This window comes from Diceros bicornis, chromosome 11 (genome assembly GCF_020826845.1).
Source record: "Diceros bicornis minor isolate mBicDic1 chromosome 11, mDicBic1.mat.cur, whole genome shotgun sequence".
Lineage (NCBI taxonomy): Eukaryota > Metazoa > Chordata > Mammalia > Perissodactyla > Rhinocerotidae > Diceros > Diceros bicornis.
In genome coordinates this window covers 36,223,953-36,251,940 of record NC_080750.1, presented here as the reverse complement: position 1 = coordinate 36,251,940, position 27,988 = coordinate 36,223,953, and positions in this window count along the sequence as shown.

The window sequence follows — 27,988 nt, the reverse complement described above, 5'->3', positions numbered from 1 at the left end:
CATATGAAGAGAAGAGGGCCTGGGGATCTGGGAATGGGGATGGGTGGGGGTGCATGTAGGGGTAGAGGGGTTGAGGGTGGAGGGTATTTGAGGAGTGTCGTATAAATAGGTAGTGAAGGCTTCTGATTCTATTCATGTGAGACTACCTTTAGTAAGCAGATAAAAATGTGTGAGATTTTTGTATTTCTCTTCTTTATTAGTCAAGGTCAAGATATGGAGAATCTGTGAAAAATTACTTCCCTAATCAATTTACATGTATTTTGTCAAAAATACTAACCATAAATTGACTCTTATCTTCTCACTGACTTACATAATAACCTAGAGACAGTTTCTTCTACATAAAATACAACAGTACAAGCAGAAAACTGATAATCAGCAGTAAACTGTGGCCAGGGAAAGTCTTATTTCAATAGAGAATTCCCAAGTTTATCTTTTTATTTAAAAATGTGCAACCAAAGACACCCATTGATCACCATTTTCCAAGGTCCTTTTTCCCCCCTGTAGTTTTTTATTTCTCTTTCATTTCTGAAGGAGATGGTAATGAACATATTTGTAGAATATGTATGTGTGTGTATATATATATATATATATATATATATATCACTATATGCTTACATTTTCTCTCTTTAATAGTTTTCTCAGTTATTTCTTTCCTGGCCTCCATATTAGTTGTTAATGCTGGATACTGGAACACCAACTTCCCTCTAAGCTTGAAGGCTCCCAATTCCTCTACCACCAGCTGGTAGAATATTGTTTTCCTGAACGCTTTTTGCTCTTAAAATAGTTATCTTTAATAGTCACTACACACCTTTGTACTTAATTTTTACTGACGTGTTTTATGTAAGCTATTCTTCCTCCTTATTGAGACTGGCTGTCTCCAAATCCTTGTGTGCTTCTATGCTGAGCTTTGCCTTTTTATGGAGAACATCTACTTTTCTCTTGTCTCAGACAAATGTCCCATTTCCTCTTGGGTCTTGCATCACTGTTCAAGAACCCAATTCCCCATACGTGAGTCCTTTCCTGAATAGCCTGTAGGCCCTAACATTGCATTTCTAATGCCAGTCTCATGGAGTCTTGCCCAAGATTTACATTGTATTTTCTACCTGCTTGCCCCTTCCCCCTCTCTCTACCACTCACTCCACCTGTTTAAACATGTAGCCTTTTAGTGCCTGAGTTAAGAAAAACTCACTCTCCCTCCAAAGTTTCTCCTTTAGTCTTACTCTAATTCTTCACTCAAAACAGTTCTGATACCAGATGTGGGTTTTTCCCCCCCACATCAAGCAATTCTCTGTGATACCAGCTTGGTGTCCTACAATTTAATTAATTTCTGACACTGTCTACCTGGAGATAACATCAGACTCCACAAGTTCAGGGCTCAGTCCCATGAGACTGCCCCCCACTTCAGATGCCAATCACAAGTAGTAGGTCCCCAGGTTACCCACAGCTTCTCTTGGACTTGGCTGCAAATCGGAGGTTCCCATGACCTCCTCCCTCTTGGATTCCATTATTTGCTACAACAGCTCACAGAACTCAGGGAAACACTTACATTTACCAGTTTATTATTTAATAAAGGATATGGTAAAGGATACGGATAAACAGCTAGATGAAGAGATACATAGCGCAAGATATGTGTGAAGGGGCATGGAAGTTCCATGCCCTCTCACGGTGCACCACTTTCTCAGCACCAACAATTGTTCAGCAACCCAGAAGCTCTCCAAACCCTGTATTTTTGGGATTTTTAGGAGGTTTCATCACATAGGCATGATCAATCATTAACTCCATTTCCAGCCCTTCTCCCCTCTCTGGAGAATGGGGATGGGACTGAAAATTCCAAGCTTCTAATCATGGCTTGGTCTTTCTGGTGACCAGCCCCATCCAGGAGCCCATCCAGAGTCATTTTATTAGAAAAAAAGACACTACTATTACCCAGGAAATTCCAAGGACTTTACAAACTTTGTGTCAGGGACAGGGTCAAAGACCAAATATTAGAACAAAAGATGCTCCTGGTGCTCTTGTCACTTAGAAAATTACAAGAGTTTTAGGAGCTCTGTGCTGGGAACTGGAGGTGAGACCTATATATATATATATATGTATATATTTGCTATTTCATAGACCCCATACTAGATTATCCCCACAAGGCAAGTTTTCTAGACTCCTGGCTACAGACCTCCCTGATTTGATGCTTCTTGCCACCTATATTTTGTCTTTTAATGATCTTTTAATATTTTACCCTATATGTTAATATTTGTGTCTATGCCTCATCTCTGCTACAATACTTAATGTAGTATTTATGGTCAATATGTGAGAAAAACACCCATTTTACAAGTGATAAAACAGAAGCTTTAATAAAAGGTGTCATGCCCAATGCCAACCCACCCATAGGAGGTAGAGGAATGATTCAAATCTAGGTCCTCTTTCCCCTATATCATGGAGAAAGAGAACACAGAGGCATCACAGGTCAGACAGTGATCTCGTCACTGAAGAAATGCAACTTGCAGAGAAGCCTTTCTTGTAGTGTAGAGAATCCTCGTAACTGATGGATACTTAACAGTTGCTTTGACAATGATATTCAGCTTTTTAAAGTAATGGATTCCATTGTGTTACTAAGATGAAACTATAATTCTAGTTACCATTTGGATACTTGTGGGAAATTAGCTTCCTGAATGTGTAATTTTAGAAGAAACCTGATCTGAAATAGAATTCTCAGCTCTATTTATATTCTTTCCTTTTGGCTGTTTGAAGGGACATAAACTACCTGAATTTCAAATTGTCCCTGGGAGAATATTTGTTATAAAATTATTGTGGGAAAAGGTCATTATGACTTAGATAACGCACATTTGGGAGGGAGGGGAGGTTATTTAGAGCTAATTTTCTAAGAAATTATTCTTTCCTATTGAAAGGAAAGTTCAAAAGTGTCTCCCTATTATTTTTCATTTAATCTTATCCAAAATTTCCAATATCCAGTTCCCTATCATCTGTAGTTATCATAATGTGCCATTGTAACTTAAGAAGGAGCATATATAAATAGAATATGCAGAAGAAAGAATATTCAAATATTGCATATTGATCTCTATAGCATCATTGCGGCTTTATATGCATTTAGAAAATTTGTTTTAGTTGTTAAATCTTTGACTAACTGATATGTCTATGGTCAAAACACAAAAATGCAAATTTATACTACAAGGTACTAAAAGGGGCATGCTAAATTTGGGTTTGTCAAGGGGAATTAAATTTGGATTTGTCAAGGGGGAATTTATAGATTTGATAAGTCATGCAGAAGATTATTATATAGTAAGAATGGAAAATGATTATAATAAGACAACCCAAATGATATTAATTTATATTAAAGTATAGTTAATATTAAAACAAATATAAATGTAGAAGATAATGTATATTTACAAACTCTTTCAACTCTAAAAATGTCAATAACATTAACTGATATTTGTGCGAAGGAGATGGAGAAACAGCAGAGAGAGAAAAGGAAAACCAGAAGAATGAGTCTCAGTAGAGCCAAGGGAAAAGGGTGTTTTAAGGAGAAGAGACTTGCTAATAGTCTTGAATATAATAGAGCAAGAAGACAAAGTCAAAAATTGCCTCTTAGAACCATAAGACATCAGAGCACTTAGTGAGTATAGTTGTATTGGAGTGTTAGGAGTCAAAGTCAGATTGAAAAGGGCTGAGGAATGGTAAATGGTAAATAATTGGAATCAATGAGTGAAAAATCTTTTGAGAATGTTTTTGTAAAGGAGAGGAGATACCTAGAAAGGAAGCTAGAGGTAGATGTAGATTAAGGAAAATTTTGTTTACTTTTTAATGGAAAAGACTTGAGGATGCTCAAAAGCCAATGGCAAGGATCTATTTGATGGGGCGGGGTGGTGGTGGAGATTGAATATTAAAGAGAGAAAAGAAGTAATCAGTAGTTCCTGAGGTTCCTGAGAAGATGAATGAAAATAGCTTTCAAAGTGAACTGGAGAGATTGGCCTTATATAACACCAAAGTCAACTCCTTCACTATTGCGGGAAGGAAGGATGAGAACAGTTGTAGAGAGATTTGTATACTGATAATGCACAGCTAGGGAATTGGCAAGAATATTATTGGAATATGATAGACCACAGAATCTAAATTTGATAAGGAGAGAGGTTAGAAAGATCAATGAGGTTGTGCAAGAATGGTTACAGAAGGCAAACTAGAAGAAAAAGAGATTATGACCAGAGAGTGGGGTGCTTAAACTAGTGCTCTCGGGACTGGAGAATTCCAGACGATGACAGTGTTCCAGGTGTAACCCAGAACATGTGCTGATGCTAAGTGTTGGAGAAGGTTATTGGAAATGAGGTGGTTAAGATGCTGAGAGGACAGGATGTTAGATTGTCCACGTGATTGTTGTGGTCCTCCAAAGAGATGACAATGGCTTGGAAAGAAGAGATGGCAAAGGCTGATAGATGAAAGAGATTGGATAAAAGATTTGAAGACTGGAAGGACAAGGAGTAGGAGAAAGTTGTAGAGTCAAGTGACGTGGCCTCATCAGAGCAGGGTATTTTACTAGAAAGGAGGACGGCAGCTGGGAAGAAGGAAGATAGCAACTTCACTTCCTAACTCTGATGTCCTTGGAGTGTGTAAGAATAAGCAGTCATCACTGCAAAAGTTTGCAGAGCAAATTGTTTAGGTGAAAGCTGGGGTTCAGGTATGGTGTGGAGATAGGGGAACATTTAGAGAAGGTTATGGAGAGTTTGTTGATATTGGACCAATAATTCTAAGGGCATGATGGGAAAGTATGGGGGAGGGCAGCTCTGGGGAAGGAAGTATAGCTATTACAGGGAGATAGTGTGTTAGAGCAGTGCTTCTCAAATTGTAATGTGTATCCAAATGACCTTGCTTAAATGCAGATTGTTATTCAGTAAATCTGGAGTAAGGATTGAGATTCTGCCTTTCTAACAAGCTTCTAAGTGATGTCAATGCTGACGGCCCTAGACAACTACTTTGTCAAGGGTTTAGAAAACACATTTGTTTTATTTGGGGGAGGGGGGAGGGAATACACTTTTGGTGTTGACTGATGAAAGTAGGGATAATATTAATTAACACTTATTAGACTTACTATATGCCAGAGACTCTTTTAATATGCCTTATATAACAAATATATACATACATAAACTCATATAATCCTTCTAACAACCCTTTGAGGTAGGTACTATGATTACTCCCTTTTACACATGAGTCAATTGAGGCACTTGCTCAAGGATGTACAGCTGGTAGCGACAGAGTCAGGATTTGAACCTAGGCAATGTTGACCAGAGCTGACATGCTTTGCTAGTTATAAGAGGCATGGAAGTTTAATTTCAAGAGTCTATATGAGGAGAATGAGCACTGGGACTAGTGGCCAGAGATCTTATCTCTCTTGGTAGGTGCTTCAGAAAATTTTGAATAAAGGAATACAGTATTTTGTTGTTACAAAATCTTATGAAGTATTCAGGATATAATTTCTTAGATGTGAATTTGCAATGACTTCTCCCACTTTTTGTTAACCTCTGTTTTCTTAGACATGTGAACATAGTTCTAAATTTAGATTAGTAGCTGTAACTATTCATGCAGTAATGAAATGCAGTCATTTGCTTATTGATTCTTCCAGATCTTGCTTGTATGTTTAGAAGCAGGACGGTGGCCAAGCAGCCCAGTTCTCCTATGTCCTGCTATATTACACTTGGATAAATAAAGATTCATATCTATTATTCGACCATCCTTAGTGCCCATTTGTGGGTGAACACTTTGATACTTGTAAAACTTTCCATAGCCTTCTTGAAGAGATTGGAGGGACTCAGAAGGACTCTAGAAACTAAAATTGTACTTATGACAGCTGGAACATAATATCTCCATCTCCATCAAGTTGGCAAGCTAGTCATATTCTTTTGGCAAACTGATCACATTCTTTCCAGTTCAACTTTCACTAGATTTCTTCCTAAGAGCATCTACAAAGAAAGTAAGGAGTAGAAAGATTCCTTATGTTTCATGGAAAAAATTCAAGTATTTTCTCTTTTTCAGGACATTCACTCATCTAGAAAGGTGGTATTGCCTAAGGCAAGGGATTCAGGTGGGGATTGAAGCTCAGTACAGGGAAAGAAACCATGCTTTAATTCATACAATATTTAGCTAGAAATTTCATATTGTTTGTCTTATACCTAACGGTAAAGTACTTGAAGGGGTTTCAAAGCTCATATTTCATTATTAAATAATCTGGTCTCAGGTCTCTGCTGGAAAATAGTTTGTAGATTAAAACAGTCGTGACTCAAGAATTGTTAAATAACAAAACTGTTGGTGTCAGTATTAAGTTTTAGATCAATCACATTTCTAAAATCAAAGTCTAGAAAGAGTAAGTGGAGTACAAAAGGAAAATTAGGTAGAAAATTCTCCGTTGGAAAGTATTCTCTGGCCCCAATTTGGTCACTTTCTGCCTGGAGCAGTATATCAAAAACTTCTGTAGGTTGTCTTCATGATTGGCAACTTCAGCCTTTAGAAATGCTTCATGCAGTAAACAAGTTTTAAGGGAAATGAAATATATACTTCTGATCACCAGTGTTAATATGTAAAGGGGATGCAATTGTGTTAATAGTGATACACAAAATAATGCTTTGTTTATTTAAAGGACACTTGCTGTCTTCATTGGGCACCATTGTTTTCTACTTGGAACAATCCAAAAGCCTCTGAACTCATTTCCCATTTTCCACTCTTACTCTCCTACAATCCATTCTCTATATAGCAGCCACAGAACCTTAAAAAAACCACAAACATATATCAGATCCCATTCTTGCTTATCTTAAAACTTCACAATATTTTCCCTTTGCAATTAGAACAAAATCCAGACTCCTTATGTGATGTGACCGCTGATTAATTCTCCAACCTCTCTTATACCTCTAGCCTTTTGGTCACATCATGGCAGCCCCAACAGCTGGGTTGGGCTTGCTCTGGTCTTGGGGTCATTGCATTTGCTCTCCCGTGCCTGGAATGCTCCTTCCCAGATCTTCACATGTCTTCACCCCAAATAATTTTGGAATTCTCAGATTGCTAGATTTTAGGCAACACCTCAATTTAGTATAAACTAAGTGCTGTGATGATTTAGTTTTTGTTTTGTTGACACAGTGATCTACTTTGCCACAATGTTTAGTATTTTCAAGGAATCATAAAAAGTCTTAAAACTTAAACTTTTATTCCTTTTGATAAGAATATATTTTTAGAATAATATACATTATACATTTCTACACCTTAGGAAATAGAATTTATAATAATAAATGAACCACTTCTTGATAACTCAGTATATGTAATTGTTATTATGGTCTAATATAGGAATGTTCTCTGGGACTGCTGAGGATCTCTGCCCTTTGACTAAATTACTCCATGTTGCATTGTGGGTTCTAAGATTGTGTTTTTTATAGTTCTATTAAAATTTTTTTTTTCCTCCCTATTAAGCTATGTCAGCTAAAATATTTTATTGCTTTCAATGACTCTCCCTAGCTCTACTCCTCCTTTCTAGTTTTTGCTTTTATTATGTTATGTCTTAGAGAAACAGATTACTGAGCCAAATAAAATTGTGCCCAAAATAAGGGAAAGTGGCTCTGAGTCATTTTTTAAGTGCGTTTTTACAAATGAAGTGCACACAAATCAGTGCAGGGGGTTACTTATATGTAATTGGGGTTTTGGGAGGTGTTTTCCAGTTTATTTCAGGTTTTTGATTGCATGACTATTTCATAGCTACATGAGACCTGCATAAGAGCCATGTGATTATTACTATTTTTATTGTTTTTTAAAGTTGCATACAATTTTGGTCCTGTAATCATCTTGTGATTTTGATCAAGATCAGCTTGTGAATTTAAAAAATTTGTTTATTTTTCTAGCTTTATTGAGATACAGTTGACATATAACATTGTATAATTTTAGGGTGCACAATGTCATGATTTGATACACATAAATATTGAGAAATGTTTTCCATGATAAAGAAAGTTAATGTACCCTTCACCTCACATAATTACCATATTGTTGTTGTTATAGTGAGAACATTAAAGCTTTACTCATATAGCAACTGTCAAGTATACAATACAGTATTTTTAACTGTAATCACCATACTGTATATTAGATTCCCGGGACTTATTCTCTTATAACAGAAAGTTTGTACCCTTTGCCCAACATCTCCCCATTTCCCCTACCCCTCAGCGCCTGGCAACCACCATTCCACTATTTGTTTCTATGAGTTCAATGTTTTTAGATTTCACATATAAGTAAGACAATACAATATCTGTCTTTCTCTGTATGACTTATTTCACTTAGCATAATGTCCTCAAGTTTCACCCATGTAGTTGCAAATGGCAGGATTTCCTTTTTGCTCGTGGCTGAATAATATTCCATCATATATATATAACCTCACATCTTCTTTATCCATTCATCTGTTGCAGGACATTTAGGTTATTTCCATATCTTAGCTATTGTGAATAATACTACAATGAAAATGGGGTACAGATATCTCTTTGAGATCCTGATTTCATTTCCTTTGGATATACTATACCAGGAAGGAGGATTGCTCAATCATATGGTGGTTCTATTTTTAATTTTTTGAGGAAACTTCATACTGTTTTCCGCAGTGGCTACACCAATTTACATTCTCACCAACAGTGCACAAGGGTTCCCTTTTCTCCACATCGTTGTCAGCATTTATCTCTCTCTCTCTCTTTTTTTTTTAATAATACCATTCTAACAGATGTGAGGTGATATCTGATTGTGGTTTTGATTTGCTTTTCCCTGGTGATTAATGATGTTGAGCATCTTTTCATGTACCTGTTGACCATTTATATGTCTTCTTTGGAAAAATGTCTGTTCAGGTCCTCTGCCTATTTTTTAATCAGATTGTTTGGGTTTTTTTTGCTATTGAGTTGTGTGAGTTCCTTATATATCCTGGATATTAACGCTTTATCAGATATATGACTTGCAAATATTTTCTTCCATTCTGTAGGTTGTTTTTTCCTTTTGTTGGTGATTTTCTTTGCTGTGCAGAGGCTTTTTAGTTTGATTTAGTCCCGTTTGTTGATTTTTGCTTTTGGCGTCATATCCAAAAAATCATTGCCAAGACCGATGTCAAGGAGGTTTTCCCCTAGGTTTTCTTTTAGGAGTTTTACAGTTTCAGGTCTTACATTTAAGTCCTTAATCCATTTTGGGTTAATTTTTGTGACTGGTTTAAGATAAGGGTCCAATTTCATTCTTTTACATGTGGATATCTAGTTTTCCCAGCACCATTTATTGAAAAGACTGTTATTTCCGTATTGAGTGTTTTTAGTTCCCTCGTCAAATATTAGTTGACTGTATATGTGTGGGCTTATTTCTGGGATCTCAATTCTGCTTAATTGGTCTATGTGTCTTATTTTATGCCAGTACCTTACTCTATTGATTACTATAGCTTTGTAATATAATTTGAAATCAGGAAGCATGATACCTCCAGATTTGTTCTTTCTCAAGATTGCTTTGGCTATATGTGGTCTTCTGTGGTTCCACATGAATTTTAGGATTGCTTTTTCTATTTCTTTGAAAAATGCCATTACAATTTTGATAGGGATTTCATTGAATCTATAGATGGCTTTGGGCAATCCATCTATAGTATGGACATTTTAAAAGTATTAACTCCTCTGATCCATGATCATGTGTTATCTTTCCATTTATTTGTGTCTTCTTCAATTCCTTTCATCAATGTCTTAGAGTTTTCAGTGTATAGATCTTTCACTTGGTTAAATTTATTCCTAAATATTTTATTGTTTTTGATGCTATTGTAAATGGGATTGTTTTCCTTAATTCTTTTTCAGATTGTTCATTGTTAGTGTACAGAAATGCAACTGATTTTGAATTTGATCATATAATACAATCTCATTTCAAAAAGCACAGATTTGACCACAGTAATTAGTCCTCCCAGAGAGAATTTCTGTGAAAAAGCATCAGTAAAATCTCTTGGAGCTTCAAATAGAAAAGTTTTGTCAATTAATCAATGTCTGTGAAGCATGCACTCACTACTGCCCAACATCATATTATTTCATGGGGTAAAATTTAAACACTGTCTTAGTATCTGGGCTGCAGACCATAATGTAACCTATTGCTCCAAAGTACGTAGCCTGGTTTGGTGCATCATCTTGAATTTATATGGCATTTTTTTACTGAAGACATGCTTTACTTACCTTAATTTACCTGTAATATGCTAAGGGATAAAGCTGGTAATACACCTGATTTCATAGAAAAGTTATGTAGACTTATTATCAAATGGTAGGAAAGCACCACAGAAAATTTGTGGATATATTGAAGAAAAAAAGCTTTAAAAAGTTTATTGTAAATTCTCTTAAATATGTCAGTAGGCTTATATGTTCACTTCTTGATTTAAATTCTTCATTAAATCTGCAGCCAGTCACAGTTGACAGCAATACCTCAGTGCTTATTTCAGAGTTCCTGAAAGATCACTCTCTCCCCCCAAAAATTCACTGACAGGCTATAAACACAAAAAGACATTCCTTGGAGGTTAAAGATAGTTAAAAGACATAGAAGAAATAAAGAAAAAATAAATGCAGCTTAAGAGTTTATTTAATTGTTTGGTCATGCATATTAAGAGGCTTCTTTATCAACTCTTATAAATATTCTCTGAAGCCTTATGCTTCAATCAAAAGAACATCTAATTCCTTGCTTCTTGCAAAGGTAAAATTATTCTTGGAAACTTTCCTGAAGAGTGTTTTTTTTTAAAAAACTATGTACATTTCTTTTCTTTTGCATTTACTTAAGGTAGGGAGCAGTGGATGAGGAGAAAGTCGAGATCAAGTGTTGGATGATTCTTGGCTTAAGCTTGTTATACGTAAGGTGGAGAAGACAAGTCTCCATTGTACTTCCTGCTATCAATGACCTGGAGGCATTTCTCTGTCTAGTTATCATCCTATAACAGCTCCTTTCTTGCCAGGTCATTAAGATCCCCTGCAAGCATCTGTGACAAGCTCTGCCTCTCAGAAATTCAAGATTAATACTTTAAGGAGAGTTTGGGAGTTCCCTGTTATCAAATTGATCTATGAGAATTTTTCTTTATCTACTGGTGTCAGGATTCAGGGTTGCGGTAGAGTAAGTCAAACTAACATACACATGTGAATGTACGTACATTTTAAAATCCATTCTCTCTAGCCTTTCTCTTTTCTATCTTATTTACCTAAATGGTTAATTATTTTTCTATGATATTAGTTTATGTTAAAGAAAAATAAAACTTAACTCAGTATTAGACTAGGGCTGAAACTGTAGTTTAGAGTAATATTTCAATTTGGTTTGGATAAAGTTGGTATTACCCTAAGGTGATTTTTCTATCAAATCTCTGGAAAGCTTCCTAATTGACTGGAATTGTCTTTAAATCAAGTATTTCCTTTTCTATACCTCACCTTTATTAGCGGAGAGAGCCATGAATGGGAAGATGTGGTTTTTGAGGAAGTCACTTCACCTTTCTGGGCTTTGGTTACTCTACCTTAGGTAAAAATTTGGATTAGGGGCCGGCCTGGTGGCGTAGCGGTTAAGTTCGCACACTCCACTGTGGTGGCCCAGGGTTTGCAGGTTTTGGATCCCAGGTGCAGACCTACGCACCACTCATCAAGCCAAGCTGTGGCAGCGTCCCATATACAAAATAGAGGAAGATGTGTACAGATGTTAGTTCAGGGCCAATCTCCTTCACAAAAAAAACAAACAAACAAACTTGCATTAGATGCTTGCTAAGGTGATTCCAGCTATCTGGGCTTCATACGTTGCCATAAGATACACTGTAAGCACCATGTTTACATTTATTATTAGGTTTTTCAACATGAAGTATATGCTGGTCATGCCCCTAAGTCCATATATCAATCACAACATGTTAGGATATGTAAAGATATTCTCTGAGACATATTTGTTTGGTAAAGGTCCGATGGTTTACTAACTGTGTTAGAGTCCTGCATAATTCTCCACCTTCTACTTAACATCGATATTGGTATTTATGCTGAAAGAGAGAGAGCAGGATGGCTATCAAGGGGATGATTGTTCCAAATTAAGTGACAGCTGTGTTAAAATTTTAATGATTTTTATGATAATCATCATCATGCAGTAAGTGCCTATTTTCTTCTTGTCCTGGTTAAAAAAAGATTGGTAGGTAGAGGACAGAATCTAGGTGACATAGCGAGCCTCTTGGTGGCTTCTATACTAAATTCTGTAAGGTTTGGTTCAGTGAAGGGAGCAAGAAGCAGGCTATGTAAACCAAAATGCAAAAGCTGTTGGAGAAGGGCTGAGGATGAAGAGGGAGATTTTAAAAAGTATGGCACCTAAAGAGAAGAGACTTATTTTGTGCACTGTGAAAAAAACTATCTTGACAATGAGGTAGGAAATAGCACCAATTATAAACTGTCACAGGTAATCATTACTAGTTTGGGGCTGCTTCTACCAATGAGTCAAGAGCAAATATCCAAATAGAAGATTATTATTCCGCTAGCACTTTCAGATCTCTTATATTCTATTAAATAAATTGGAGGAAGCACATGAGGCCCAATAGACCTATAAGAAGGGTGTAGTTATTCCACACTAATAATAGTAGACAGGAGCCTAGTGTGGGAAGGGTGAGGGGTGGAGGGTAAATTAGTCACCTTTTGGAGGTGGATTAACTTCTTTAGGCCCCTAGGGTGCCATTCAGTACATACATTTTTGCACTAATTAACACCCGTGGGTCCAAGCATTAATGCAGGCCAAAAGGGGAATGGTTTGCTCCCCAGGCATCAGAAGCATAAGGCCCATTATTATTGTTTATAATAAAATATTGTACTTATACCGCGCCTTAGATCAAAGGCTTTTTTTTCCTTTTCTTTCCAAAACAGTCATTAATCCTAGCACCATCATTGGGATTAAGTGGCTGAAAACTGTATCATTATCTCCATTTTTGAAAGGAAGGGACTAGCCCAGGGAGACAGCAACTTGTTCAGGCCATGGTGAGTCAGAAGTGGAAAAGGCACAAGAAATCAGGATTCCTGGCTTTCCTTCTTGGGCTAAAAATATCTTAGCTGATGAAAAGATGTCAGGAACTGACTCGAGAAATCAGCAAATGCTTTTATTTCTCCCACTCATCCCCTTTGTACCCACAGTACTTTTATTTGATAGAAGTGCCCTGGGAAGTTTCTCCTTTCCCCAAGACGACTGAAGAGGGTCATTGGTCCACTGGGCACCAGCATTTTTTTTAAAGTGTTGCAAGCCTGGTCCTCCCATGACATTTAAAAACTTAATAAAATGATGTACTAATACATTCTACAGGAAAATCCAGCTGTGAAAGATAGTATTAAGAAGGAATCTATCCTCCAAGTATTTATGAAGACAAGGACCCATTTCAGCAATAGGAGCAACTGAGATATCACAAAAATCATTGAACACAGACACGTGAGTACTCCAGACCTGGGACTCCCATTCAGTAGGCAAATGACCCCGAACTCATGTCATTTTGTGCCTTATTCTTCCTATGGATCTTGGAGTTTTCCTCTCCAGTTTCCAAACAAAGTCTTCATCCCTTCAAATTATGGGATTTGTCTGAGAGCTGATTTGTAGTTTAAAAATAGAAGACTGTACCTTCCATGACAAATTGGTCCACAGCAGACTCCCAGGGGAGGTAGGATTCGCTGAGATAATTTTAGGTTTCCTGTACTTACAGAAGCATTGCAACTTCAGGGAATAGAGACTCATTCATCAGAGCTTGGGTAATCAGGTATAGTAAAAGAATCATTTTTTGGAGAGAAATAAATATATTCTTCTTTTCCTTTTTTCTCTGTGTTACTACTACAGGATAAATTCTGGGTCTTCATTTAAATCTACGGTATTTTCAAATGGATTAGGAACATAGATTTTGAATTTTTTAAAACCTTGAGCAACCTTGAACATTTAATCTCACTAACTCTCAGTTTTCTCTTCTGTTAAATGGGCTAATAATTGTACTTACCACATGGCAATAGATGAGATAATGCATTTAAAGTGCTTCACACAGTGCCTGACACATAGTAAGAAGTCAATCAATATTGGATATTATTATTAACCACTATTACTCTTGACTTATAAATAAAATAATTTATGTTTAAAAACATTGAATAATGCTTGATGGTGGACGCAAATTTCGAAGTTTTATCCAACTCCTTTGCCAACTTTGAAGAAACAAGAAGGGTTCTAGCAAATCTGTGAAATCCCCATTTCTCTAGTTTATCTTCAGGGATTGTAAAGTCTACAAATTTACTCCTCAGATCTCTCCTCTTGTCTAAAATAATTAAATCGTACTTCAGACAGTTATTTGAACTACTTTATGTCCCAAATCCTTGGGTTGCCCCATATAATCAGAGAATAATTTCAACTTCTTAGCAGTGTTTTGGAAATCAGTCACAGAAATCTACCTATTTGATCATAGCTATTTAGTGATTTATGTGTTATTTCTACATGATTAGGAAGAGGAGGAGGCTGTTATTAGGAAGAGACTCTAACTGCAGTAAGTCTTAACTTTGCCTGCATGTTGGAATTGTCCAGAGATGATTCTTAAAAATCCCAATATCCAGGCTACACCCAAAACAATTCAACAGAATCTCTAGCTGTGGGATCAGGCTTTACTTTCAAAGCTCCCCAGGTGTTTCCACATGCAGTTAAAGGTGGGACCCACTCTAGTTTTGGCCCTAGACTTCAGCAAGCATCAAGATTATGGAGAACTTGGTGATTCTAGGGCCTTATCCTCAGAGATTCTGCATTCAGTAGGTCGAGGTCAAGGCCGGGAGATTTTCATTTTTAACAAGAACCCCCTAAGATCCCTTTCCCCTTGGTGATTCTGGGTGAGTAGTCTTAGGACCACACATTGGGAAATATTGGTGATCTATTTAGTGATCTCATTTTAAATTCATAAGGTTCTAAACCAGAGTAAAAGCCTCATCAGCAATACACATTATTTAGTCTCTTCCAAGTCACCATATAAGGAACTTCAGTTTGCTTTCAGAGGTATGATAAAATTTTAAATTAGTACCTCACAGTTTGGGGTTGGCTTTTTGTGAACCGTTGTGAAGCTGCCTTAATTCACCAGACAAGAGGCAAGGAGCTGGCGCTGCCTTATGGAGATGCGCCTGAGAAGGTTTCCAGAGACTGTGTCTGCTCACATCGCTGGATTCGCCCCTGGGGTTCAGCCCATTGTTTTAGCTAATTTTATTAAACTTTAAAAATAAGGTTTCACCATAATTGTCTTTCAGATTTTCAAGCATACTGAGATTTCTGTAACTTTACCAAGGTTTTATTAAATGAAAGCCTTTCTGATGAGCCTCATATGATGCTGTTACATTCAATGTCAGACTTCCTGTTTACTTTGTAATAATATACAACTAAAATTTGCACATGTTTAATTTTTCTCAAGTCCCTTTCAGCTTCCGGGGCTTGACATTCCTTGGAGACACACCATGCATTTCCCTTCTTGTGAAATCCGAGCTATAAGCATACTCTGTGTTTAACCCTGCACCAGACTCCAGTATAAATTGTTCTTGGGAAAGGCCAATGGGGAATGACTTTTATAAATCTTTCTTTCATTTTCATTGAGTTTCAAGACAAGTATATTAAATATCAAAAACAAAAAAACACAACACCAAAAAGATAAAAAACCCAAAAGAGACAAACAAACCCAATATTCTTAGAGCCCTTAGTTTTTTAGGGCAAAATGAGTATGTTCACTAAATAGCGCCAAACATACAGTAGTCTAAATTGGCTTTTAAAAGAGTTAGGGTATTTACATGGCAATGTGATGATATCATGGGCCCTTTTGAAGCCAACCTTATAATTTATGGCCTGTGGGACTAAGATTTTGTAATCTGAAAATGGTAAGGCAGCTCGAGAATAGCCATTTCAGCTCCTTATCCTTGATTCTGAGAATAGTTGACTTTAGGCGCTGGTTACCTAAGCAGCTGCTCTCATCTCTACTGTTCACCGTATGAGAGCTGTGAATATTATTCTTGATCATTACTCTCAGTGCCTAGGGCAGAGGTGTCTTGGTAAGAACCAGCTTGCAGCCCAGGGGTAATGTGTAACTCTGGAACAAAAATCTTCCTGGTGACCCCTGGGCCCAAGACCAAGGAAAAGAAGCCCCACTGAACTGAGGTGGGGCCTAGCCACTATAAGGAAAACCCAACTTTGCCCAGAATGTATCACATTACCAAATAGCTGTACAACGAGGGGACTTCGGTTGAGGGAAACTTATTTTCCAATGCATCCATTCATTTAACAAACATTTTAGATCACCTACTATATGCCAGGTATTATTTGGGCACTGGGGATACAGCAGCGAACAAAAATTCCTATCTTCATGGAGATTACATTCTAGTGGGAGGAGGTGACAAAAAGTAAAATAAAAAAGTGAGTGATATGTAAGATAGCAATAAGTTCAATGGAGAAAAATAAAGCAGCAAAGAAGAGGAAGGATGCGGGTGGGTGTTGCAATTTTAAAAAAGAAATCAAGAAAGGTCTCACTGAGAAAGTGACATTTGAAAAAGGTTCTGAGAGAGGGGACAGAGTTATATGGATATTTGGATAGAGCAGTCCAGGCAGAAAGAAGAGTATGTATAAAGGTCGTGAGGTAGAGAGTGCCTAACCAGTCAGAGGCAAGGGATCTGGATCTTTAGGATTAGGTAGAATGTACCACTGGTTGGAGTTAACTAAGTGGACCTAAAGAGCCACTAATTAAAAATGCTTATTCACTAGGCTTGGAAACAAAGGCCCCTCCTAACTTCCCACTTCTCGTCTTCCTCTGCTTCTCCTCCACTCCTCTTTCTCCTTCTTTCCCAGATGTGTTCGTGGAGCTATTCTCTGTTTAATGTTTTCTTCTTACAGACCTCCCAGCAAGGAGACTAAAGATTCTGAATTAAACAGCCATGGCCTTGTCCCCCAATGGAACATTCCAACAGATGGTCTTGACACCTTTAACCTTATATGAAGACACTTCTAACCACATGAAAACCACATGCAAGAAATATTGCATTCAATAACCAAACTTCATAGTAAAAATTACAAATACCAATTTGCAATAGAAGGTGAGCCTGTATTCTGATCTGGTGAGAAAAGGATTAAGCTGGTTTGGATATCTCTAGGAGGTTCCATGATGGTGTGGGAAGCAATACACAGGCCTAGGCATCAGACAGATGTGGAGTTTGAACCCTAGTAATGAAACTTTCTACTGCAGTTTTTCATCATCATTACAAATTTTCGTGAGGATTAAATATATGGCAAACATCTCATTCATAATTGGAGGCCAATAAATGGTAGGAGTACCCTTATAAATCTTTAGGCATAAACAGTGAAAGTAGTCCAGTAGAGGAATAAAAGAAGAAAATGGAGTAAAGGGATTTCTTTTAGGAAAACAGAGAGAGGAGCGTATTTGTAGGATGAAGGCAAGAAGCCAGTAGACATTAAGGTGAAAGGCCATGCCCTTTCACTTTTGCACATTCCTACAGGGAAGGCTACAGATAGGACACCGTTGTCATCATCTCCTTTTTAAAGCTGCCTCTGTGCCTCATGGCTGGTGAGGCAGTCATGAATAGATGTGGGGTGGAGTGACAGGGGCCACTGGGATCCTGGCAGCCCGTGTTTATCAATAATTACCTTCTGGGTGTGGACTCCGTAGGTTTAACAAATGTGATTTATGGCCTGTGAACGTGATCTGTCATGAGAAGGAATTAGTGCAAGTTGACTTTGGTGAAGAGGCAACTTTCAGTTTGGGCCCTTTGAACTTTGATGACTGTGGAAAGATGTCCCCAAATCTCTTATAAGGAAATGAAAGAATGAATATGAAGCGCATGCTTAATGTCTGGCACACAGGAGATGTTCAATCAATGGCTGTTGGCTTTTATGATAATTTTCATAACATAGCATATACCTGTATTTAAAGTGTTACTGGGTTTATTCTAAATGTGGTATAATATAAATTCATTTCAGAATCATGTAGTATTACATAAGGGTAAAATTATTACAGCTAGAAATACCAAAATAGAAAATAATAATTCATCTTGATAGTTTTAGGTCTAGGAAAGAAGAATGTGTATGAAACCAAAATACACAGACGATGTTTTGCCTAGATGAAAGAATGATACTTGAATCAAAAGCCACTTGGGACTTCCTTTGATTCCAGTCTCTCAAAATAAAAATGTAACTCTTTAACTTATCCTCTAGTCTTTAAAAATAATTGAAACTGGTTTCAACTGTAGTTCATCATCATTTATGTGAAATAAAAAGCTGCTGCCCCTTATAATAGATGAAATGATTCCATAATCACATACATGTGGGAATGGAAATGAAATCCAGAAAAAGAAATACAGTTTACTGTACTTGAGAACCGTGTGTCACTGAAAATCCGGTCAGGACATGCTGACTTCCTTCTTGTTGGTGGAGAACATCATGATACTTATGGGAAAAAAATAAAGGAAATTTGGGAAAATGATCCAAGCTTTTCGTTTTATACTCTAAAATTTCATGCACTCATGTACAAGAAACTTCCGTATTATTTTATTGCTTCTTACTATGTGCTAGGTGTTTCAATATATTTCCCACATTGAACACACTCAACAATCCCATGAGAAAAGCATCATTATCCCAAGTGCAGATGACAAAGGATTTAGAATATATATTTTGTACCAAATAGCATCACGCATAGCACCAGAGATGAGATTTGAACATGAACCTATGTCCATGTAACTAAAAAATTATGTGGTCTTTCCATTTCACCACTTTGTTGTATGTATCCAGGATATTTTCTCTTTTCTTCCTACTTGGTTTCTACCCACCATCTCTTCTTTCCCACTGATATACTCTGCCTTCCAGTCTACTCTAGACTACATCTGCTGTCTATCACCCTAGTACCTCTTCTATAAAGATGTCTAGGGGTCAGGGCAATTATCGACAGAAGACACTGTCATATAGGAAGTTCGTCTAGGATAATACAGAGTGTGATCCTTGGAGCGGTATTGCGGGAATTATCTGGAACTTGTTAGATAGGCCTTCAAGTTTAGGAACTAAACTTGGCAATAAAAGTTAGGTACAAATATTAATGGCTAAATATCTCAGTTTCATGGGAAGCAGTGAGGGGATCCTATAAAATGAAAATCAAAACTTTTAAGGAGCTGCATGAGGTGTTAGCCCTTTTCTATTTGCTCCCCTAAACATTCCTATCTCATACTCATGAATTTGATGTTTTTCAGTAGTTTGTTTTGTAATGGTGACATATGTTTTTTATCCATGATTCATTCAAACCACTGCAGGATGCTTTATAGAACTTAGGATTCCTTTCAGAGTAGATTGTCATGAAAACACTTAGAGATTTATTTATGTGCAATATGAATCTTCATGCTAATGGTAACAAACTATTTTCTAGACTGGAGTGAATATCTTTGGAAGTGTTTTTATCGCTTAATGGCCATAGAGAACTGTCTTCTGCAAATCGTCTCACTGTGGGCCCATCATTGTCTAATGCTACAAGAAGGGAGGGCTATTACTAGTCATTTCCTCTTGCATAGAGTGGAGAGAAGGCTAGCCATGAACAGTCCCATTGTGTCCTTGAAAGATGATGATTGAGAAGTCACTTTAGCTGCCTGATTGGATCTCCTTTGTGAATGGTTGGAAGGCAAGTTTCCACAACTCTAAGGGTTGGAATTCATCATTAATGCCTCTGGTTTTGTTTCAGCGCATGCAGACAATACAGAGATGTACTCAAGGGGAGCACACTCCCTTTCATTTCAAAGTTATTTATGACAACTTAAAATCCACAACTTGAAAAGACTTGAAAGCATGTATTCTCCTTTGAGAGAACATGAACATTTGACTTTTCTTTCTGGAAGAAATAAAAGATGAAAAAAACCTTATTTCAATCTTCACCATGGCTTTAATTAGTTGGGAGCCTTCTCCTGTGCTTTTGGCCTATTTGGCAATCCACATTTATGAATCATCTGAAAAACAAGTGGGCAAGCAATTATAAATGATTTTGAAAAACAAAGATCAGATTGTGAAGCATTTGTTCTACATATATTTTGATTTCAACTGTGTGAAATTTCTTGGTTGGGAGCATTATATGTAATAATGACACATGAAATGCAAAATGTTTTGTTTTTAATGATTAAATACAATTCTGTGTATTTCACATATTCTATAAACATTCTGAGTGCAATACTAAACATGACGGAGAAATGTTTTGTGCTCTGGAGGAATATCACTTTTCTATTTCTTTTTGTGTGTTTTTCCTGTCTACGCTACCAAAATGTAATCACAGCAATAAACCTGTGTGTCATAAAGGGTAGTGTACTAAATGGTGCACTAAATTCATATTCTCAAGTTTTAATGCACACTTAATGTAATCTATTCCAAAGAATGGAAATATTTACAGAGGGAGCTGGTTCTCACTTTCCATGAGTGATAAAAGAAAAATCCATTTAGCAGATTGAAAAAAAAGACTCAGCAAATATGAATATAAGAAATCAGACTGGTGAATCAATGGATGAATTAGAGTCAAACCACAAATATCTAAGCAATGCACATAGATTTTTCTGCAGCTGCAAATATTTCTACTGGCAGAGTGAGACTGCAAATCAGGTTTTCTGTTTTAGGCTACGTTGCCTCATTTTTTTGATTTTGTAGTCCTCAGAGATCTAAACTTTGCAATTAATTTATCCTAAAACTCGCCACAACAATTTTCTCTTAATATATAACAAATATTAACTAACTGTAAAGAAAATCCATGACATTGTTCTGGATTAATATTCAGTACTTATGGCAAGAGAAATTTAAGAAAGTGTTCTTAAATATCCACATGTGCACAGAGAATAGAAATGAGTAGAAAGCCAGGTAACTAATTGCTAGATTTTTTTTCATTTTGTGTGTACATTGAATTACATTTTATGGTAGATATTGTTTCAGGTGATCAAAAAATAGGAATTTATTTTAAATGAGTAAATAAGACTAATTATGAAACTCCTATCGAGCTTCACCCTCTCTAAATCTTGTGCTCTAAATGGTTTGCAAGCTACATAAAGAAATGATTCGAAATATATTACAAATGCTGTAATAGACTGAAGAAGGTTAAGGGTTTGTGTAAGCTAAGTGGTTAACAGACTGAAGATACAGGACTTAAGTACAAGAATTTTTGGTGAAAATATAAACAGAAATTTTCCAAGAGTGTATTTTGAAGGGAAAACTAAGAGAAGTGTGAATTAGTCAGGAGCATTGCTAGATAATGATAGCTGAAATCTATTGCATGCTTACTATGTGCCAGGAATTGTTCCAAACACTTTGGGTGCATTGCATGAACATCTTTGTGAAGTAGGTGGTATTACCTGCCTTTTACAGGTACAGAAAGCTTAAATCATTTGCCACCGAAACTAGCAGACGAGAATGGAGGTTTGGGCTCTGGTCATTCTGCTCCAGAGATGCAGCCTGGGAATCACTGTGCTATACAGCTTGCAAATGACAGTCCAGGGAGCCTGGGGTTAATTGTCTTCAGAGAACTAACTTTTTTCCACTCTTACCTCTACCTTCCTGTTCAAGTTTGAAGCTTTGGTCTGCAAAACCTGAAGACTCTCAGATCTGCATTACACACCTTCTTGTTAGGGCCTCATCATTGGGATGTGGTTAAAGGTGGCTGATTGACTATAAATGTTTATTGTCTCTTCCTCCTGAGACCCAGTCAAGTGGTAATAAAGAAGTCAAAATTATATAGACTCAAACAGCCAGAAAGTCATAGCATACAAAGGGAAATGCTAATGAGAAAAGGGTTGATGTTCCTGGCGGAGCCTTTGTGGGTTGAGATTCTGGGAAAGGGTAGTGCTGAAAATAGGAGGATTGCTTGAAAGTCAGTATTCAGAATCTAAAATGCAGGCAGCCAGGTATCTAGCATTTAGATGGAAGACCAAAGTATTCTTTTGTGGAAAGTTGAATTTCAGAATCTGAGGATTCAGAGACACAAGTTTTCCCCTGCTCTTCCCTGCTCATGGAACACCTGCAGGAGGAGTTTACCTCCCAGACACGGGGTCCGAAATCACTTCTTTGGAGATATTCAACGGCCTCAGAAAAAAATGGCAAACTTAGGCAAGTTTTATTTTCCAAATATAACTATGTATGTATATAGATATAGATTAGACACATACACACACACACACACACACACAGACACACTTGGGGTGGGATATAGGGAGATGCTGACATGTATGGTCTCTGCAACCTCCCTTGAATTTGAAAAGAGGCTTGTCACTGCTCCAACCAATATAGCTAAAGTGATGCTCTGCAACTTCTGGGGCTAGACAATAAAGACGATACAGCTATATAGCTTTTACCTGGAGATCTCTCTCTCTCTCTCTCTCTCTTTCTCTCTCTCTGTCTCTTAGATCACATGCTTTGGGAGCCCTGAGCCAACATGTAAGAAGCCTGGCTTCCCTGAAACTGCCAGGCTGGAGAGACCACACGGAGGTTTGCACAGAATAGAGACAGGTGTCTGAGGAGCTCTGAGTGTTGCAACCCCAGCCCTTGAGCTGCTCTAGATGATGCCAAGTAGAGGAGAGACCAGATGTCCCTGATGAGCCCTTCTCCAATTCCAGATTCATAAGCAAAATAAATGTTGCTTTTGTTATAAGCCACTACATTTTGGGGTGGCTTGGTATGCAGCATTAGATAACCAGAACACCCACCCCCTGACACTGGGGGCTCTTAGAGGAGCCTATAAACGGACGTTCTACCCCAGAGCACCCTAAAGTGAAGCTTCTAATTAATGATCCTCATTTGAAATCATAGAGTTTCCAATTATCTCCTTGGTGCTTTAGTGTCTTATTGTTAAATGTGAATGACAATCACGGACCGCTGTCCACTTGAAGAAAGCTTTCCCCTAGAAACAGACAAAAATAAATGGACGAAATGAACCCAGAAGAAACAAAGATAATTCAGGAAACAGTAGGAACATTCTACTTTGCATATTCAGAGATAGACAAGGATTATTGTACACATAAAACAATAAGAAGATGCTATGAAAAAGGAGAAATTAGAAAGATAGAGTTTTGCAAGTTCAATATGTAATTGCTGAAATACAGAATTAAGTAAAATGGTTAGAAGGTAAAGAAGTCTCCTGGAGAGTGAAAGAAGGAGAAAAAGAGGTTGATTATTTTAGAAAAATAATGAAATACTAGAGTTTATCGATGATGTCCAAAATTTGAATGAAAAGAGTTTCAGAAATAAAGAACAGATAAAACAAAAGTAGAAAATCATCGCCAAGTAGTAGAATACTACTTCCAAAACAAATGGGTATGGGTCCAGTGAGTGCCCAGTAGCATGGTTGAAAAAGATCTGCTTCAAAACACTTAATTATGGACCAAGGATACAGAGGAAGATTCTAAAAGTTTCCAGAGAGGAAAAAAATATCAAGTCACCCATAAACTATAAGCATCAGAATAGCATCTGATTTATTGCTACACTAGGTACTGGAAGGCAATGGAGTTTTTCACAATTTTGAGTGCAGATGATTTCCTACTTACAATTTTATATCTGGTCATATTATCAGTAGAATGTTAGCTAAAATGAAGACATTTTCACACATGTGAGGATTCATGCACTCATGTATTCTTTGAAAGCATCTAGTGAATGTGCTTCATCACAAAGAAGAGATAAATAAAAAATAGGAAGATGTAGTTTCTAAGAAACAGTGAATACAACTCAAAAGAGCAGTAAAAAGAATATTCAGGACGACACCTGGGCAACAGCCATTAGTTCAGATTGGAGCAGGAAGATTGGGGTCTTCAAGAAGCAGATGGCTTGAAAATAATGGGACTTGATAGAACAGGTGATAGAATAGCCCATGGAGTGGGGGTGGGGAGAATACATAAGGCATACATGATGGAGCATTTGGAAAAAACAAAGACATGTGTATTGAAAATTATGTAACTCAAGAAACAAGGCAACTATTAAATTCAGGAAAAGAGGAATAAAGAGTATAAGAAAGTGGGGCCAGCCCATTGGCATAGTGATTAAGTTCTCACGCTCTGCTTCAGCGACCTGGGGTTCGTAGGATTTGATCTTGAGCGTGGACCTACACACTGCTCATCAAGCCATTCTGTGACAGGTGTCTCACATATAAAATAGAGGAAGATGGGCACAGATGTTAGCACAGGACCAATCTTCCTCAGCAAAAAGAGGAAGATTGGCACCGGATGTTAGCTCAGGGCTAATCTTCCTCATCAAAAAAAAAAAAAGTATAATAAACTTTTGATAAAATCCTTTTATATTACTTGGCTCTGCAATGAATAAAATCTACATAGTCAATTTTGTAAACATTAATTATTAATTTAACTGAAAATAGTGGTGCAATTATACTAGGAAGATGAGGGAGGGGAGATCAGTGGTATGGAGCACTCAGTCTTATTCTATCATAATAGAAAGTCAATAAAGCCTAAAATTGATTAATCAAGAACTAGTCATATATTATTTAGAAAAATGGAGACAACTTCCAGGAGATATAGCTAGAAGAGTTAGCAGTGATTGATGGTGGAGAGAGATCGGGTGGTGGAGTAGGTCAGGAACTGCTGTTTTTCATTGTAAGTAGAGCGACCCTATATATTGGTTTACCCACAACAGTTCTGATTTATGCCTCGTGTCTCATATCCTGTTTGGTTTAATATTTATGCCAGACAAAAGTATCCCAGTTTGGATAATAAATTATATGGCCATTTTAATTACAAATATTTTGGTTTAATTTGATATTTTAAAAAAGATGTATGTATTTCTTTGTTATAAGTTAAAAAATAAAGATTTAGAAAAGGAAAAAAATGCCCATTGGCTTGTGATCTTGTCTTTGCTTAGAGAGGGTAATAAAAGCTGAGAAGCAAGTGTAATGTTAGTTGAAATGGTTGAGGAGCGGGAGGGTCAATGCTGACTTGGATGTACGTTGCCTTTCTTGCTGTCCTAGTGTGACAGCTGTACAAATACATCATAAAAATCTTCTCATCCGGGGCCAGCCCGGTGGCGCAAGCAGTTAAGTGTGCGCGCTCTGCTGCGGTGGCCGGGGGTTCACGGGTTTGGATCCCAGACGCGCCGTCTGGCAAGCCGTGCTGTGGCGGCGTCCCATATAAAGTAGAGGAAGATGGGCATGGGTGTTAGCCCCGGGCCAGTCTTCCTCAGCAAAATAAGAAGGGGATTGGCAGATGTTAGCCTAGGGCTGATCTTCTCACCAAAAAAAAAAAAAAAAAATCTTCTCATCCGATGACTGACAGGAGCGGACTCCTGGGTCAAATTAGCACTGCCTCAGGAAGGCAGGCAATAGTTGGAAGACACGCAGAATTGGGAACTTTGAGAATATCAAAATAAATCCTGGCACAAGCAAAGGAATGCTATGTTGACTATAGTAGGAAAACCTTATTTATGTGTGACTTGACCCTGGCCTGGAGTGAGTAGGCAGAAACCTAATCACTTTAACCTAGATTATAGCATGGCATGTACTGAGAAGTCCAGAAAGGGTGGAATGAGAATGAAACTTGCGTTCCCTCTCTTCTCCACACACAGGTACCTCAAGAGTACTCCCAGCATGTTAATCATTGGAAATGCTGGTATCCCAGATCCCAATACACCTTAGGGGAGGGGAGGTGAGGTGAAGATAGAGGGGATGGCGGTCCGTGGGGATGTTCAGCCTAACCTGTTTGAAATCAGCAATGGATTTCATGCCGGCCTCAAATTCTAAGTGTTTCCTTATGAAGCTGGATTGGACTAAGTCGATCAGACACTGTTTTCCTCTGCTTTGGGAATAATAATATATTTTAGATGTACTTTCACTTCAAGCCCTTAATGGAGATCTTTTTTCTTAATCATTGAATAGTTCAAAGAAGGAGGAGAACATAAAGCCATCTAGCCCTAATCTCTACTAAGAAGAAAGCAAACATTTTTGGGATGTGTGGACACTTGACTGAAATCTCATAACACTTCTAGGGGAAAAAAAAAATAAAGAAAATTTGGAAAACTGATCCAAGCTTTTCCTTCTACACTCCAAAATTCATGAAGTTGTGTACAAGAAGCTGCTCTATTTTTTTATTGCTCCTTATTATGTATTAGGTGCTTAAATATATTTCCCACATGGAACACACACACGAGTCCTATTAAAAAAAATCATTATCCCCATTTACAGATGAGAAAAGTGTTTAGAATATATATTTTGCACCAGGTAGCCCCATACATGGGATCTGAGCCTATATCTGTGTAATTAAAAAAACGTGTCTTTCTACCTTACTACTTTGTTGGTGTGTGCTTAAAGGTTTTATCTTTTCCTTCTGTTTGGTCTCTACCCATCATCTCTTCTTTCCATTGATATCCTCTACCTTCCATTTGACTCTAGCCTATGTCTGCTATCTACTGCCCCAGTACCTCTTTTATAAAGATATCTAGGAGTCAGGACAATTGTTGACAAAAAACTGTCATGCAGGACATTCCTCTGGGGCAATGCTATTCAGAGTGTGGTCCCAGGACTGGCAGCATGGGCATCCCTTGGGAACATGTTAGATATGGAAATTCTCAAACTCTACTAAATCAGGGGGCAGGGCTCAGGTGCAACCTGTGTTTTAACAAGCTGTCCAGGTTATTCTGAAACAGGCTACCATTTGAGAAACTTTGCTCTGGAGCAATACTACTCCAAGTGTGGTCCGACATCATGGACCAACATGGACCAGCACCATCAACATTGTCTGAGATTTTACTAGAAATGCAATTCTTCAGCCCCACCTCAGATCTACTAGATCAGAATCTCTTGGGGCCAGTTCCCAAAAATCCAAGACACAGGAATCAGTGTTTGTTTGTTTTTTTCTTTTTTGTGAGGAGATCAGCCCTGTGCTAACATCTGCCAATCCTCCTCTTTTTTTGCTGAGGAAGACTGGCCCTGCACTAACATCCATGACCATCTTCCTCCACTTTATATGGGACACCGCCACGGCATGGCTTGCCAAGCGGTGCGGTGCGTCGTGCGCGCCCAGGATCCCAACCGGCGAACCCCGGGCCACCGCAGCGTAGCCTGCGCGCTTAACCACTTGCGCCACCGGGCAGGCCCCAGGAATCAGTGTTTTAATAAGCCTTCCAGGAGATTCTTATTCAGGCTTTAGTTTGAGATAAACAGTTCTAGGGATTATCATTCTCTCTTTATTGCCAAGAGGAGCAGCCAGGGTTTGAAACTCTCTCTCCTCCTTTCCCACGGGAGGTACATATTGTCGCCAGGTGTAGAGCCTAATTCATATAGTACTCAGTTACACCCAAGAGCTTTATTATGAGCAATAGTTCATGTAAGTGGCTAAACTGATCATAGAAAGGTGTTGCTAGTTTAGCAATGTGAGACTCTTGATTATTTAGTATGTTTATTCCTTCCTTATGTTACCTGTTCCTGGAAGCTCTCTGTCTTTCCCTCATATCTTGCCCTTGGTTCCCCTTTCTGCGTGCACTCAAAGCACTCTGAGCAAGCAGTGATTATAGCACTTTCACTAGTGTTAAAATGTGGCTCTTACGTGCACATTACCAAGGTTTCTCAGAACCCTTAGAACTAGAAGGAAACTTGAAGGTCATTCATGTCCTAACCTTTCTAATCCCTGCTGCAAGGCATGCTGGGTTTTCACTGATAGCAATGTACAAAGATGGAAAGCCATGTTTAGATGGGGTCAGTCTAACCATAAGGCTGACCTTGACTCTAATGACCTTGAACTCTATCTGGCTCAAAATCTAGGTTGCAGCTTGAAAACCTAGCCTCCTGAGACCTATGCAATGAGACTGGATTAGGAGGAAGGTGATCTGTGTCCCAGCACCAGCCTACTGTGAAATAGTTAGGCGCAGTAAGGCAAGAGGGATGAGACATCTGCTTTATTTACTTTTGCTGTTTGCTGTGGGTACCAAGTTTTTATAGAGTTGGAAGGATCTTATAAATCCTCTAGGCTGCGTTTTCCCTTTTAGGAAA